At 44.0% G+C, this 17,600-nt stretch overlaps 1 long non-coding RNA gene across 5 annotated transcripts in view; it reads right to left on the minus strand.

Moving 5' to 3' along the window:
• Positions 1–17,600, minus strand: part of LOC129646490 (uncharacterized) — a 192,401-nt gene that overhangs the window by 169,174 nt on the left and 5,627 nt on the right. The gene's annotated exons all lie outside the window — the stretch shown is intronic.

A 17,600-nucleotide genomic window follows, 5' to 3' on the forward strand; every position in this document is an offset into this window, starting at 1 on the left:
CCCACAGGGGCCAGAGACAGTGTCAGAGGCAAGGAAACAACCTGCGTCCTGGATTTTGTGTTCAAGACATGATCCTAGACCCTTTGGTCCAGGCGGCCTCCCCGAGATGGAAATAAATCTCTCATGCAAGTGTTGAGTGAGCTGATGCACATTCCTGGGAATCTGGTCCAGAACTTCTAACCATTTTCTAAAAGAGACCTGTGACCACTCCCCAAGGTTGGGGAGCACTGCCTAAGCCACACATTTTAATGCCAGTTCCTTTGGGTGTAGTCCCAGGGCAGCTGTGGGATAGGCTTGGAGCTGGCACCTGTTTGGCATCCAAACCTGGACTGTTTTCTAAGGCTTCTGTGCTTCACCTTCCAAGAAATGCAGGCTAACATCCTCAATAGGCCCCTCTCCAAGTTCTCACCTGCATCCCTGTCCAACCAGCCCAAAGGTTCACCACAAGCCGCTGTGGTTACAAAGCTGGGTTTCTGGGCTTTGTTCCTTATTCTTTAGAAGGAACGTACTTCACAGTCCATTTAAAATTTCCACAGACCAGACTCCGAAGGCCAGCAACCAACTGGCCCTTAGCTGTTAACTGAAGAGCAGATTCTCAAGAAGGAGAAACTGGGATGGATGCTGCAGCCAAGACTGACTCTTGGAATCTCAGCTTCGACAGTGCTGAGGAGGTCCAGAGGCCTCCAGCCCTTATGCTCTGGTAAGCCCTGTCTCATCAAAAAAGAGGGGGATGGTCCAGTTAGATCAAACCAGTGTTTTCAGTGTCCCCAGACACATGGTGTATGTCAAAACAAACCTGAAAGGTGTGGGCATCAGGCAGAAGTGATAGGAGGTCTAGGGAAGCCCACAGGAAACAAGGTGATAATAATCCTCACTGAAGCCTGGAAACCAAGAATAAACAAACACCCAGTGTCCTCATCATGCCATAGCACAGGACTCCTGCCAGGGCGTTGGGAAGGGTGCAGAGCCCACCCCTCCCCTGCCATCTTTCTGAACTGCCCCCAGCCCTGAATTCTAGGCAAAGACTACACCCCCTGATAGCTAAACCATAAGGGAAAGAGACTTCTTTAAACTACAGTGGGGAAAGTTGAAACTTCAAGCAGCAGTGTGACAGCAGGGAGATTGATAGAGAGCAGACAAAAGGCAGGAAGGCTTCCCCAGAAAACATCACTCAGGACAAGAGTCTCATTTGTAAACCTAATGGGAACTTCAAGGAGCAGAAGGCATGCCTCCAAGCTGAACATTTTAATAAGAAAACCCATGTTGTATGAACCAAAGCCAATAAATTAATTAGGAATAGAATCACACTGATATATGGCATTATCCACTTGTCAATTTAATTTCTTCCTTTAAATAAAAAAATAAAAATAGAAGAGGTCATCTTGCAAGGTGGTCATTGACTTTCCCCAGAGCAGGTGGCAGGTCTGTTTGCTGAAGAAGCGAATTTTCACTGGGTTTCACACTGGCCATGATGCGTGGTGATAACTTGTGCAGGAGAGCGAGATGATCAAGTACAGTAGATGCGAAAACCCCAAGAGGATCCTTACTGATCCAGGGAGGGCTGTTTTCAAATGCAAGAAACCTGGAATCTCTTTTTCGGAATACTTGCCAAACCATTCAAGGCACCAAATCCCAGTTTAAAAGCAAAGATCTTTCTGGGCAGCTCTCCTATGACCATCTGTTCAGGGATTCACTGACCATAAGCTCACAGGTATTTAGCTCTCACTGTATATTGGCCCAGGTGCTAAGTGCTTTAAGTATACTCACTCATTTAATCCCTATCTCAGTGCTTGAAGAGAATGCATTTATTACTTTCATTTTTACAGAAGTAGGAAGTGGGACTCAGAGGAAAAGGCACTCTCCAGCGGTTCCGCAGCGTGGAGGGACACAATGAGGTCAGTCACAGGCCTTCTGAGCCCCACACTGAATTGACACCAATTCCTCCTGCTTCCTAACCTGGAAAGGTTTAGCAGTAGATCTGAGGATTCACATTATTGCTGTTATAGGCACTTACCCTACCTCCCAGCTAGTTCACTTTGGAATCCTCCAATATAAATCTTGTGTCTCCAACTACCAATACTACTATGAACAGCAGTAGTAATAACAACAATACTTGGCATCTCTGTGAGCATAACACACTTACATACCACTTCATCTCCATGTTAAGTCGTGTTCTCGCCAGAGTTCCCAGAAGATCCTAATGAGAGCCTGGGTGCCAGGGAGGTTGATTGGGGTTGGAGGATAGAACTCTGATCTTTTACCCTGTTTTCTTCTATCCTGTGTCACTTCTTACCACAAGAACATATTGCTTTTCCATTTCTTTAAAAGAGTCAATAGAAATATAAAAAATAAAAACTGTGAGGTAGAGACCATGATATTATTGCCACTGTGTTCTACAGCTCATCCAAGGCCACACGGCCTATTAGCTCAGAACCAGAACCCAGGCCTTCTAACTCTTACCTGTTTGTATTGTTCACCCCACCAGGGATATCTGTAATAGCTTCCTGAATTTCAAACTTTTATAGAAACTTCTAGAACAGGAAAGGTGATTTTATAGGCTCAGGGCAGTGGAATGACTGCCCTCAGATGTCAGCCATGGTGGGTGGAAGTCGGGGCCAGCACCCAGTTCAGGCTATGCCTCATGTACACTCTGCAAACACCACATCGTGTTTAGCCTCCTAGGCCTGGGGTACTCCCCTAGGTCTTGGGAAGACACAGGCATTGAAAAATGGTCCCTGGTCTCCTAAATGCTCACAGAGCAGCAGAAACAGAGAAGTGAAGAGAATCAACAATACCGTGAGAGAGTACTGGATGGGGGCGGACGCGGGATGACCCATGTTTACTGGGCTCCATGTTAGGCCAGGCCCTGGGATACAGAGGGAGGAGGCAGGGGGTCCTTCTCTTGGAGGAGCTCAGTGGCCAGGGAACCAGATGAACTCAGCACAATGTGATCCGCAGATAAGGGCTTTAGTGGACATTTGAATGGAGCTCAGAGGAGGTGTGTGTGTGTGTGTGTGTGTGTGTGTGTGTGTGTGTTTGGGGTGGGAAGGGGCCAGGGGTTGAAGTTGCTGGACAACTGGGTGATTCACCAGGGCGATTCCTAACAAAGGCCCACAGTCAGCCAGACACAAGCGTGCTAAGCTCTACTCTGCCGTGAGACAGTCTTTCTCCTACAACCGAAAGAGTTCATGCTCCTCCATCTTTTCCCTCCAGTCGCTGCAGAATCACTCCTAAAGTTCAGGGGTTCACGTCACTTCAAAGCAGTCTTCCTCATTGTTGTGTTGCTCTTGTGAAGCCATCCTTCAGCTCTGTCTCCTCCACATTGTTTTCTCTGCCAGGCCTAGGAGAGGCTTCAGAGGGGAATTCATTCAGGAACATCCCTCCTCCCAGAGAAGTCCATCAAAGGGAGCTCCTCTGGGTAAAAGGCTCCTTGAGCCGAGGGCAGCTGTAGGAACCACCCCAGCTGCTCTCCTGGGTCAATAGGTCAAGCCCAACAAAGAGCTGAGCTCATATTTCTGACCCTGGGTGGTTCAATAAACTTTAGAGACCATTTTGGGTATTGAGGTAACACTAGCAAAAAAATAAAAAACCCACTAAAAATCAGAAACATGATATCTCTACCACTGTATGATAGCAAAGTAAAAACTCAAAGCGCCTGACTGACCAATGGCTATCTGTGAAGCAAGCAAGCAACCTGGAAAACATGCCAGAAAATAGGAAAGTTAGAGGTTTCCACCAACACAAGGAAGTAGTTCAAGTTTAGAGGTTATGCATAAATCAACAGGCCTTTGGACCCTTAAGTGTCTGTAAGATGGACAGGCAGAAAGAAGCTTGGGAGCATCTGCAGAACTCTCCAAGAGCTCTTCACACAGCATGAAAAGCTCATCGTGAACATTTTTAACAGCTTGTTTCCTTAAAAAAACACAAGCCCTTGCTATGGTGGATCCTACTAAGTACTGCTTGAGTGAATATTCTGGTATGATGATTTTCACTAGAAATAAGCTTTCGTTGCAGATGTGGGTGGCTCCACTGATGCATCTACTTTCTTCATGTTATTTTTATAAAGGTAAACAAGAGTCGGAACAGTGAACTCAGGGGACAGCACCAAGTATCTCTGAGGAAGGCCCCAACCAAAGACTCTTCTTTATTTCTTTCTCCCTTTTCAGCTTCAGGAAATCCAAAATCACTGAGCATGTGTCAGAGGCAGCCAATCAATAGCTCAAGAAGAAAGAGCCCATGTGGGGAAATTTGTACAAGAGACCCAGCAGACAGTAAGTAACAAAAGTTTACTTCATGCCTTGTCTCTACTGGCCCAAAATACTCAATTCTGGGAATCAACATGAGCAAGATAACCTGATAAATCACTATAGCAGAAATAAAAAGAGGGCCAAAGGATGGAACAATCTGATGGAACTCAAGTATCTTTGATTAATCATCTCCTCCAAGGACAAGTCAATAAAGAATTTGGTGATGTCATCAGCCATCAATCATGATATAATCAATCTTCCTATCACATTCCCCCTGCTTCTGGCCCTCCTACCCCAATTATTAAGAGCTGACTTTTTAATTCCCTCCACAAATGCTCCAAGCATCAGTCACACCTTCTTTCTTTATGTTTCAAGACATATAGCCCAACTTAAGGACTACATTCAGTTGTGTAGAGAGTAGGCAATCAATAGGTGCTTCCCAGATAATGGAGCCTGAAGGTAAGATCGTTGTGCCCTCCCCAGTGGCTGCCGGAGCTCGCTACCAAAATGCTGACCTGAAGGCAGCCCCAGAGAACACAAAGACTGATTTGGGCCATGGGGTGACAATTGCTCTCAGAAAGAGGACAAAGCTAGGAACAAAGGGAGCATGTTAGGAATACTCATAAACAAGGCCAATCAATCCTTTTTTCTGGGAAGTGTAGTGAGAGACAGGAGGTATGCAATCACGTCTTCTAATTTAGGGAGCAAAGTTGTCTGCATGTGGGTATATGCATTTTCTAGAAGGAGCACATAACTGTCAATGGAATTTCAAAAGGGTCCCATAACCTTCCTTTTCCCCTTTACTTCTCCCCCACAAATGTAAGAGCCATTAGGAAGCTGTCCAGAAAGCTAGGTCAAACGTGAAACAACACACAAGGAAAGAAATCCAAAGTTGACCAACCGGAAGGTCCATTTCCAGTGTGGAGATTCGTGGCTCCATTGCTTCACATGTCACCTTCAATGGTCCCCATTCCAGTGTCTCATAGTCAGAAACTCCTTCTTGGTAAGTCCTTTGTACGTACAGTTTGAAAAGGACATCCAGATTTTCAAAGACCCCAGATAAGAGGCTTCCTTCACCTAAAACCCTCTCTTCCTGCCCTAACGTAGATACCTCTAGGTCCCTCTCAAGAGGGAGACTTGAGAGACTCCAAGTCAGAAATTGATTATCTCTACAGTGAGCAACTCATTGAAAACCAAACAGGTTTAAATTTTTGAAATTTGAATAATTTGAGTTGTGGTCATTCAAACAATGGAATGTTAAAGTTGTTGCTCATCATTTATTGACTTATGCATTGAACAAGCATTTATTGATCTGAGCCCTGGGGATGCTCTGTATGGGATATCATCCCTTCCCTCAGGAAGTTCATCATTCAGGATACAGTCTGCCTTCCTTACCCACAGCGGCCATATTTAAGCTTGTCACTGGGTCTAAACTATGAATCCATCAGATGACTGTGGATAGGCAGTTCTCCTATCCTTTAAAAACCTACTTTGAAACTTACGAGCAAATTATATCACAAGGATTCCAATGAGGACCACCTAGAATTGCTGGAAGACTCAAGAAGATGTAGGAACTAGGGCTTTGTAAACTATAAAACACTTCAAATACAACATATTATAATGGCCATCTTCTATCCAACTCTCACCACTTATGGGTTTTCTTTTTCTTTCTTTTTTTTATTGGTAGTAGTATGAAAAGAAAAGATACTATCAGTACAATTTAGAAGGCATTGAAAAGCCTAGAAAATCCACTCCTTTTCTGTCTCCACCACCAAGAGAAGAGAATGGTTTCAGAGAAGGAATGCAACAAAGAATAAGAGGGCAATTTGCAGCAAGCAGCCCAGAAGAATCAACATGGGTAGCTGAAAGAGAGTGAGGCGCAGAGGTGCTCAAAGCCTAGAGGATGGTCAAATACTGCTCTGAATTTAAAAGGAGGAGGAGACAGAGGAACAAAAGGAGGAAGAGGAGGAGGGGAGGAGGAGAAGGGACAGGGGGAAGGAGGGGGAGAAGAAAAAAGAAAAAAAAAAGATACTATTCAATAAAACAGACCTTAAATCCAAACATTAATTTGGGGCAAGAATTGAGAACTGATTATAACAACAGTTTCTAACAAATACGAAGGCTTGCCATATACCAAATGTCACACTAAGCATTTTTCATGTATTAAATCATTTATACCTAGTGAGAATTCAATGATAAGAAATGAAATGAATTAATAAATGTATAGCTCTTAGAACAGCACTTGGCATATAATTAGTACTCAATACACTCACATTATTATTATTAGAATCTGAGGACAGAGAGGTAGATTGATTTGCCTACATTTAAACTGTGAATTTTAATAGTAGAACTGATTTCAAAGTCCAGCAGAAAAATATCTCCCAGAACCCTCCTATAATTAATTTTTTACTATTCTTTGAATAACTAATTGAATTCAACAAAATTCATAAGTCCCTGCTTTGAGGAAAAGACTCAGAGTTCCAGGAGAAAGGGGATCTGGGTTAAATCACTGCTCTCCCTGTATTATGCTGACTGTTCTAGGCATTTGAAAGAATAAGAATTAAGACAAAGTAGTACAAATGCTCACCAGCCAGTAGAAAAGACACCTGCTTAAAGAACCTAGTAACTGCCTGGTAGAGCATGATAGAAGTATATGCTGGGTAGAGTAGGGAGATGAGAAACTATAGATCTGGGAGAAATGACTGAAGCTAGCTGTCTATCTCAGAGAGTCAATGTTAGAAATCGTTTGGCCATAACCCAGGCAGGGAGGAGGCAGATGCCCTCTTGATATAAGATGACCAGGGTTATTATGAGGGTTATCAGTCTACTAGAATTAGGGTGAAGATTTGTTGATAAGAAGAATATGAATTCCTCCTGTTAACCAGATGGGGGTCTTTGGGACGAATTAGTCCCAGGGGTTGTGAACGGAATTTGAATTCTTATACTTCAGGAGAAAGCCAACATAATCCGAAGTTAAAGCCACACCATATTCCCACTCACCAAAATACTCCAGACCCACTACACCCTTCTATGGGACCAGGGAGTGAGGTACCTAGACCAGGGACACAATGCTATGCCTCCTCTGCCATCACCTCCTCCATCTCTACAACCAACTTAACCCAGAGTGCTTTGGAAAAATTATCAGAGCCCTTCAAAAAAAACTCCTGAAACCCCCAATTAATTTCCCAGGGGCATGACTGGCTAGCGTTGATTGTTTGGGGACAGCAACGTATCAATTTTTTTTAAAAAACTACTCTTTTTTCAAAGTTTTTATTAACTGTGGTGGCCACATGAAAGTTCTAATCTTTGGAATATATGTGGAAGTTTTTAGGTAGGGCTTCAAAGAAAATTCCTAAAGGAGAGAAAGGACATTGTCACCTAGCATGTACCCTTTTGCCCCTCAGTCTTGTTCTTCCTCATTCCCGAAATGCAGACATGGTGGCAGGAGGTATGGCAGCTCTTTTGCAACCATGAGGGAAAGACCAAGAGATTCATAGCGCCCTCAGCTTAAAATTTCTGAGCCCATTCATGTTGATGTATAGCAGAAACCAACACAATATTGTAAATCAATTATCCTTCAATTAAAAATAATTTTTTAAAAATCTCTGAGCCCAAATTAACATCATCAACTCAATATCTAAGGATTTCTCCTTACACAGGAAAAATGAATTCCTATTATGTTCGAACCATTGTTATTTGGGTTTTCAGTTATCTGTGGCTAAAATCAAAACTCGAATCAGTCACAGACTACTGGAGAGACAGTATGGTACAAAGGTACAGGGGTATAATATTAATACATAGAGCACAGGGATCAGACTCAGACCCAAGCCCCACCTCTGTAATAATTGTGTGTGACCTGTGTTAGTGAGAGTTGTCTGTAAAGGACAGTGTCTTCTGTGGGTGCTCCCAAGTCTGAGCAAAATCTTGGGTGCAGAACAGATGGTTTCTTTGGAAGGTGACCCTAGGGAGCCACAGACAGATGGTGAGACAGGGAAAGAGGGAAGACAAATAAGAGCATGCTATTGAGCTGGGTCCTGCTATGGGCAATTCTGATTCTAACCCACTAGGGACTTTCAAAGGAAACCCTGTAGAGACTTCCCCCTGTAAGTGTGGTCCATGGTTGGCAGCATCCGAATCACCTGGGAGCAAGTCAGAAAAGCAGAATCTTGTCCCACCCTATACCTCCTGACTCAGAATTTGCATTTAAATTATATCACTGGATGATTCAAGTTTAAGAGATCCTAGTGTAGAAAGCATCTCTCTGCTGAACTTCAGAAAGGAAGGAAGCTCTTGTCACTCATCGGTCAAGGAAGCATGTACCCTCCTGCATTTCCAGGCCTAACAGTCCTCCATGGTTTAGGAGAAAATCTTAAGGAAGAAAGAGACCTGGGAGACTCGGCAAGCACTTGAGGCAGGAAGCCCTCATGAGAGAGACTGATGGCCCAGGCTGAGGGGAGGAGTCAAGGGGCCCAACAGCACCCCTGCAGAGGGTGATTATAATACCTCATTTATATGCATATCAGAGGCGTTAAATGAGCTATGTAGCTTCAAGAATCCAAACCATTTGGAAAGACATATTACAACTCATATGCTAATAGCCAACCCAGTTCCCATATAACTTTCTAAGATAAAAAGAACAAAGCCCCTGACCTCAAGTTACTGAAACCTTGATTGAGAGATAAATCTTGGGTACATGAGGCAATACAGGACCAGTGCCCCACATTAGGTAACAACACGCTGACATTGTATTAGCAAGTGTTCTCATGTGCTTATATGTACCAGGCACCGTTATAAGGACTATAAAGTATGTGTGTGTGTGTGTGCACGTGTGCACACATGCACACATGCTCATGTATGTTTGAGAGCCCAATAAGGTAGACACCATTATTAACACCATTTTACACATGAGGAAACTGAGGCATGAAGAAGTTAAATAACCTGCCCAGAAGCCACATGCTTAGCCTCTGTGCTGCTACTAACACTGATGCGGTTCCATGTTATTCAGCACCTTGATCACAGGGAGCCTGAGACTGATTTTAGTCATGGTCTCTTTCCATGCTTGACTCTCGTTCAAGCTAAGCAGCTTGCCTGATGCTGCCCTCATTGTATAGACTGCAGGGCAACTCAAGCTTGGTGGGGCTACATTTCAGAGCAGAGAGGTGGCAAGGGCTCTACCCTAGACTCAGAAGAGCCAAAGTCAGATGAGCTCCTGTCCACCAAAAGGTCATGGAGGTGGGGTGGGCAGAGCCCAGACCTAGAGGAGGAATCCTGAGCCTTGAGCCTCATCTGGCCAGTAACTGAAGCACATGAACAAGCCAGTTAGTCACTTCGGTCTCACAGTTCTCATCCAAAACCCAAAGCAGGTGGGAGCAGTTCCTGCACCGGTGCTCCCTTAAGCTCTACATTCTTAGGGCAGGACAGCCTGTCCAAGCCCTCTCACCAAACCCCAAACCCCCTGGGAAAACAGCTCTAATGCAAAATCTGAAGGTAAAGAGGGTTTTCCTAATCCTATTTGCTATAGTGCTCTTTCAATAAAGATTTAAATATTGATCATCTGAGAGGCTGCAGGAAAACTTAAAATCCAGATGATGATACCTATAAATATTCTATAGATGTCATTGCCCATCTCATTTTAAGGTGTATGCACTTCTGAAACCATTTCCTAATTTCATAAGGCATCTTGCACTTGGATTAACCTGGACTTCCCTTTCATACTCTGTAAGTCTGACTTGCTCTCTTTGACTGATGTGGCTTCCGCAGCCCCTGCTCCTTCCAAAATGATACCACATTGCTTCACTGTGAATGCCATGATGCGGAGTTGCCCCCAACCATTCTCATCATGATTGCCAGGTTACTCTGTTGCTGTGGTGATGCAATCTTCCTACCAGTGTGCAGTTTCTTAAATAGATCAAAGATCAAAGCCAATTTCCTGAAAAGTCACCCTTGAGGCTCCAATTTTCCAGAAATCTATCCTTTGAAAATACCCGTTGGACAACTTTAATGCAAACAGAAAAATGCCATTCTGCAGGCTCCAGGACAAATATTTATGAAGGTGCCTCATCCAGTCAGTCCTCTCTTTGTCCCCACACAATCCTCCTCCACCCTCAAGGGAGGATCATATGAATTGAAAGGAGGCTCAGACCCAAAGAAAAAGTCTGGAAAGGACGAATTTGAATGGCACATTGTTACGTTCTGCCAGTTGTGCAGACTCAAGCATCACAGCTGAATTTTATAATCTTCCCCTTTGAACCCCTTTTCTACTTTTTCTTTAAATTGAACAAGTCATTAGCAGGACTCTCAAAGGAGTTTAACACTCATTTTATAAGCCTCTAACACTCTGAAGGACACTATGTCCACCATATGCAGAGCACCATAGAGACACAAAGAACACAGACCAACTTTCTGTCTCTCTAACCCCTGAGATAAAAAAAAGCACACTCTCTGGGCTTTCCTAGTGCCTCAGCGGTAAAGTGCCTGCCAATGCAGGAGACACGGGTTCTATCCCTGATCCAGGAAGATCCCACGTGCCACAGAGCAACTAAGCTCGTGTGCAACAACTATTAAGACTCTGCTCTAGAGCCCCAAAGCTCTAACTACTGAAGCCTGTGGATCCTAGAGCTCATGCTCTGCAATAAGAGAAGCCATGACAGTGAGAAGCCTGTGCACCACAACTAGGAAAGAGTTCCCACTCTGCAGCGAGAGAAAAGCCCTCATAGCAAGGAAGACCCAGAAGACCCAGCCCAACCGAAAATAAATAAATAAAGTTAGAACAGAAAGAAAGCACTCTCTCTGACCTCAAAAAGACAGACTTATAACCTTGATACTGAGATAAGGCTTGGGAACATGAAGCAATATAGGACCAGTGCCCCACATTAGGTAATAACACACTTACATAAATATTAGCAAGTGTCCACAGTCATAATTTCCCCTATTCTCTTTGACTTTTCAGTGTCTTAATCATCTTCTCTTGAACCAAAGTTATCTGTGCTCAGTTGAAAAGACTTCTTTCTCCTATAACCCAGCAGCAAAGACAAGGACCCTGGCTTCTCTGAGAAGCTTGAAAAACAACTGGGGAGTCAGTCCAGCTAGGTTTGAGTACTTGGCAGAGATGTAACAAGATGTTATTCAGAATTACAGGCTTCACTCTCAGTATCCATTGACTTAAATTCAAGAGGGGAAAAACAAAGAAAATCCCCATGCCAGAAGTTCTTTGGAACATATGTCAGTTTTTAGGGTAAATGTGACATAGTCTTGAAACACACATCACTCCTCTCCCCTCCTGCACCTATGGCAGACATCACTAATCAATGACAGCATTCTCTCCTGCTGAGCACTGTGGCCTTAATACTGTTGTCAGCAGGGCACTCCAGGCGGCACTCCCATTGCTGCGTAGATGAAGCCTCTTTCTATCACTGTTAGTTAAAGGGAATGAGGACAGCTGGTACCACTCTCTGAGTTCCCTCACCTTCCCACAAACACAGCATGCTTATTTGCACCTCTGATTCATTGCATGTCAGGTCTTTGTACTCAGAAGTTCTTCCTTCTATTTTTTTAAAGCAGAGTCATTCTTAGAGGCCTGGCTTACCTTCCATCTCCTCCAAAGATGCTTCTCAATACCCCAAGCCCTCTTCAGTCTCCCATTTCCCATTGCTGTCTTCTGATACGATTCAATGGATCCCATTACTCTTCCCTTCTCTACTAGATTTTAAGTCTCTAAGGTTTTTCAAACTCCTAAAAATCTTTACTGAAAACAAGTCTTACACATAAAGAAAGTTGCTATATAAAAGAGTAAATGGAAAGATATTTTGGATTTTTTTTTATTATTTCAGTGAGGGATTTGGGAGGAGGCCTGCCACAAGTCCCCATATCAGAGCAGTCTGAAAAATTCAAATCCTACTACAGTGAACTAGCAATGCCAAACCATACATGATTAAATACAAAGATGAGTAATGCAAATAAAGCACTATAAAGACCCCAAAGAAAGAAGATACATCATAAAGTTCATGGTGTGAATGAAACTTCACCTCTGACCTACAAAGCCAGCAAATGATTGGACTTAGCTGATGGGGAGAAACTGTACTTTCATTTCACTGGCCAGTGACTTTTAACCAGTCACCAGGAACACTGACAGGACATCTGCTTATTACAATAATGGCTAGAAACAAAACTCTAGTCCTTGACAGTGCTGAAGCACATACTCAAGACATTCATATCTCAAGTTACTTTGCAAACAACACATTAAACCTTAGACCTCTTTGTCTTCTGGTTTTACAGGTGTGTACAGAGAAGTCAAACAACTAAAACATCATAAGGAGATAAGAATTAAGTTCGATTTCCTCTTGTACCACTCACTCCTCCTGAACAAAGTCATTTCCTGACCTACCGCAAGACACCATTCATCATCCCTACCCCATTAAATCTACTTGCTTTCATCAGCTGTTCCTAATCCAGTTGGGCATGGACAAAACGCTGGGCATGCTTCCATGCATTTCACTTTTTACTTGAATACCCACTTCCTTCACCTAGTTTCCCTGGCTTACCTTTCATCCACTCCTCCCTAATCCATTAGCTTCCCTGTCACCTGGGATATAGTGGGCTCAAGGAAGCTATGACCATGCCCCCTCTTCACATCAGCCCACTCCCACCTCCACCCCCAGCTCAATACTATACTCCACTGGTTCCTGGAAGTACTCTGATCTCAGGGTTAAGAGCATAAGAACTACAGGAAGATATTTTGCAGGCAGAGGCCCCACTTGATGGCAGATTTGCTCATTACCTCCTTCCACGCCCTCTGAAACATTTTTTCAACTTTTATGGCTTTATAAAATTGAAGTATAGTTGATTTACAATGTCGTGTTAATTTCTGCTGCACAACAAAGTGATTCAGCTATATATATGCAATATATATATATATACATATTCTTTTTCATATTCTTTCCCATAATGTTTTATTATATCAAATATAGTTACCTGTGCCATACAGTAGGGCCTTGTTGCTTATCTATTTTATATATAATAGTTTGTATCTGTTAACCCCAAACTCCTAATTTATCCCTCTTCCACCCCATTCCCCTTTGGTGACCACAAATTTGTTTTTTATGTGTTCATTTGTGTGATGTTTCAGATTTCACAGATAAGTGATATCATATGTTATTTGTCTTTCTCTGTCCAACTTACTTCATTTAGTTTGATCATCTCTAGGTCCTTCCGTGTTGATGCAGATGGCATGAGGAAACAACATTTTGAAGCAGGTGTAAAAAGTCACACCAAGCCCATTGTCTTTCTGCTGCACAAGGTCAATAGGATAAGAATCAAGGGTCGGCGCAATCCTAGGCATTCTTCTTATTCATGCTGCCAGGCCGTGAGAGTCCAGGGAGAAATTAGCTTCAGAATTATAGTCTGAGCCCCTTGGCCTTCTCTAAAATGAATGCTTCAGCAATGCACCACAGACAGATCATTAAAACCTCCTTAGGTGTTGTTACAGGAATGCTTCTGAGGGCCACAAATCTTGCCACGGAACTTCAATATTTATCCAGTCAGCATTTCCACAGTGTGCTAAGGGCTGGTGAAGGGTTGACAAAGTGGCTCTACCAGCCTCCCCACTTTACAGAGTTGGAGGTGGGCTGACCTTGAGGGGGGCATGTGTCTTCTCTGAACCTCAGTTTCCTCATGTAAAAAAAAGAAGGGGTTAGACCAAAGCCTGCCATGCTGAGCTGTTAGAAGATGGCTTCAAGGACACTGCTCCCCTCACCATTCCAAACACCCTGGGTTCCATGCACCTGAGGGGCTGGTTTAATACAGGGTGGTCTTGCCTTGAAAAAAAAAACCTGGTTAACAGTCCCCAAACCCAGATAGAATACTTGGTGACAGATAAGCCATTTAACCTGAATATTTGGCAATGAGAGATATCTCTCAGGTGTCTGTCTGTACAGCCTGTCCAAAACCCCCTTTTCTTTTGAAAACATTCTCCCAAACAATACATGTGCGTGGGCTTTCAACAGCAGTGCTTGTGACCCTGCCCCTTCTGACGACTGGCCAGCGACAGACACTGGACCCGCAGGGAACCCATCAGATCCTCTCATCCTGAATTCAGAGTTGGAACTGTGAGACTACGAGTCAGTTTCCACATAAAACTGGAACTATAACGTATTTGTGGGCTTCTTGGATCAAGATAGAAAATATATGCTCATTCTCGAGTCTTCCTTCTACCATTTGAACTTTAAAATCCGAGGTGTTCACCCTTACAGAGCTCCAACTGCCTGGGTGTGGCTGCCCAATACAATGTTTACCATTTCTCCTGAATATGATACACAGAGTGGGGGTGGGGTGAAAAATTGGAATTGTGTAACCACATCTGGTGTCAGAATAGCTCTCTGCTGGTTTTCCTGGCTCAGAGGGACAATGTGGTGGCTTAAGTGTATAGACTTAATTCGCAGGTGAGCTTAAAGATGCCATTGCAGGTAAGTTCCTGAAGTAGTGGTTCAAAGCTACCATCCCAAGTGTTCCCTTTATACTGGCCTGTGTGGCATTGGAATAACAAGATCCTGGCACTTTTAGGTTAATGAGACTCTTCTCTAGAGCCTTTCCATGGACTTTAGAGGCCAGGGTAGGGCAGCCCTATATAGTGGGGGAAAGTGGGGAGTAGTCATAGGTCTGTGTAACACGGCTCCTGGGCTGAAGGGCAGTCATGGTTGGCTAGATGGGCCAGAGAAGAGAATGCTTCTCTGCTGATAGAGAAAGGATTCCTCAGGCTCTCTTTTTATCAGCAACAGTTGTTTTCTATTACCGGCAACCCGAGAGCCCTAACTTACCCAGCAAACCTAACAGTCAAGATCAAAACTGAAGGCTCCTTGCGAGTCTATGAAAACACAGTGTTAGAGAGAGTGGGTGACAAGTCTTGTGGGCTGCCAGCCACTCTGTAGCCGAGACAGTGCCAGACATTTGTGCCACAACCTGCCCTCAGCTTCCCCTTTCCCATGCTGAAAACAACCTCTTCAGTTCTTTGCACTGCACCAACTTTGTGATCACCAGTCCCCCAAAGAGGCTTCAGGGAAGAGCCACTGGAGGGTGGCAGGCTCCCTTATGACCTGAGGCTCAAAGCAGTGAGCTGAAGGAGACGGTGTGATGGGTGGAACGGCTCACAGGAAACCAGTACTCAGAAGCAGCAGGCCCAGCCCTCCGGTGAGCTGTGTGCCTGTGGGCAAGTCCCTTACCCTCTCTGGCTTTCACGTGATTCCTCTGTAGAAAGAGGAGGGAAGAACAGGTGATCACCAAGATCCTACGAGCAAAGGGATTCCCTCACCTCCTCTGGCAACACCTCCTATCTTCCAAACCATTTCCGATGACAGTCACTCCCCAGAAAGGTGGCTGAGCCTTTCCTGGATGCTATCTGCCCAAAGGGAGTGAGCCTTGATTGTGATTCACCCCACACTTCTTTCCTCCATCGCCAGGACTGCTCACTTGATTTGGAGTCGAGACTGCCAGTGTCTGGGCTACTCTGGCAATAGATGGTTGAGTTATTGGAACAGAACAGCAGGTCTTCAGTGCATGTCAATCTGGTCCTTGGATTTGCATGATTGCACATTCAGAGACAGGCACCTGCACTCAGAGCATCCTTGCTCGGGTTCCAACACGCTCCACTGAGCCAGCCCCAGCTGTTTCAAGCTGCCTGTTTAAACAAGGCCTGCCAGGAGCTGGGCCTGGCTGCTGAGGTGAAACTGTGTGTTACTGGTTGAGGTCGCTTGACTGGCAGCCGGGCCTTAGGGACAGCTGCACAGGGTGTCGGCCCCAAGAAGCCTCCTCCCTCCTGGGCTGGGACATCTGCTAAGCGTATTTGTCGTCCTTTCCCAGCATGAGAGCTGGGTCCTGGGATACTCAAAATCCCCATTACAAAGACTTTCTCTGGGCCCCGGCTTACCTCAAGTGATAAATCCATGAATGGAACTCTCCAAGAAGATTTCATCGTAGCATACAATCCACAGTTAATTTCAGGGTTTCAGTCCCAACCCTACATTTACTGGCTGTGTAACCCTAGGCCTGTCTGAGCCTCTGGTTCCTCAATTGTAAATAGGAATGACAATACCACCCACCACATTGGGTTGATGTAGAAATAAATAATACAGGCTAAGTACTTAGAACAAGGCCTGGCACTTGGTAAATGCTCAACAAATCTTATGGTCAAGGGAGACTGGATGTGGAAGGTAGCTGGAAGAAGACAATTTCATTTCATCATTGAAAAGCACTACTTCTATTTAAGTATCAAAATCTTCCTTGTATTCAGATGGAATTACTTAACTGTGACACTGAGTACTATAAAATGTAATCTCTTCTGAGATTTTCCATTTTTAAGATGCAATGCATTATTTGGAATGCAGGCTGAGGGGAGAGTGGGAAAATGGGAGGGTCCAGTAGACCTTTCACCAGACCTGGTAGACCACTCCCCTCAGGCTTCTGGCCTCCCTCCCCATGGGGTGACGTGCCTTTTGCTCTGAACAGAAAAAGTCAGAATAGAGAAGTTAAACGATTTTTCCATAGCATATATGTACCACATCTTCTTTACCCATTCCTTTGTTGATGGCCATTTAGGTTGCTTCCAAGTCCTGGCTACTGTAAACAGTGCTGCAATGAACACCGGGTGGCGGGGGAGGGGGGTGTCTTTTTGAATTATGGTTTTCTGTGGGTACAAGCCCATGAGTGGGGTTGCTGGGTCATATGGTAATTCTATTTTTCATTTTTTAAGGAATCTCCATACTGTTCTCCATAGTGGCTGTATCAATTTACATTCCCACCAACTGTGCAAGATGGTTTCCTTCTCTCCACACCCTCTCGAAACATTTATTGTTTGTAGATTGTTTAATGATGGCTATTCTGATGGGAGTGAGGGGGTACCTCATTGTAGTTTTGATTTGCATTTCTCTAATAATTAATGATGTTGGGTGTCTTTTCGTGTGTTTGTAGCCATTGTATGTCTTCTTTGGAAAGGACTATTATTCAACCTTAAAAGGAATGAAATTGGGTCACCTGTAGCGACATGGATGGGTCTAGAGACTGTCATACAGAGTGAAGTAAGTCAGAAAGAGAAAAAATATCATAATATTAATTCATATATATGGAATCTAGAAAAATGGTACAGATGATCTTATTTGCAAAACAGAAACAGAGACATAGATGTAGAGAGTAAACATATGGATAACAAGAGCGGAAAGTGGGGGACGAATTGGAAAATTGGGATTGGCATATATACACTACTGATACCATGTATAAAATAGATAACTAATGAGAACCTACTTATAGTTCAGGGAAACCTACTGTGGTGACCTAAATGGGAAGGAAATCTAAAAAAGAGGGAATATA

The sequence above is a fragment of the Bubalus kerabau genome, chromosome 3 (genome assembly GCF_029407905.1).
Source record: "Bubalus kerabau isolate K-KA32 ecotype Philippines breed swamp buffalo chromosome 3, PCC_UOA_SB_1v2, whole genome shotgun sequence".
NCBI classification, from domain to species: Eukaryota; Metazoa; Chordata; class Mammalia; order Artiodactyla; family Bovidae; genus Bubalus; species Bubalus kerabau.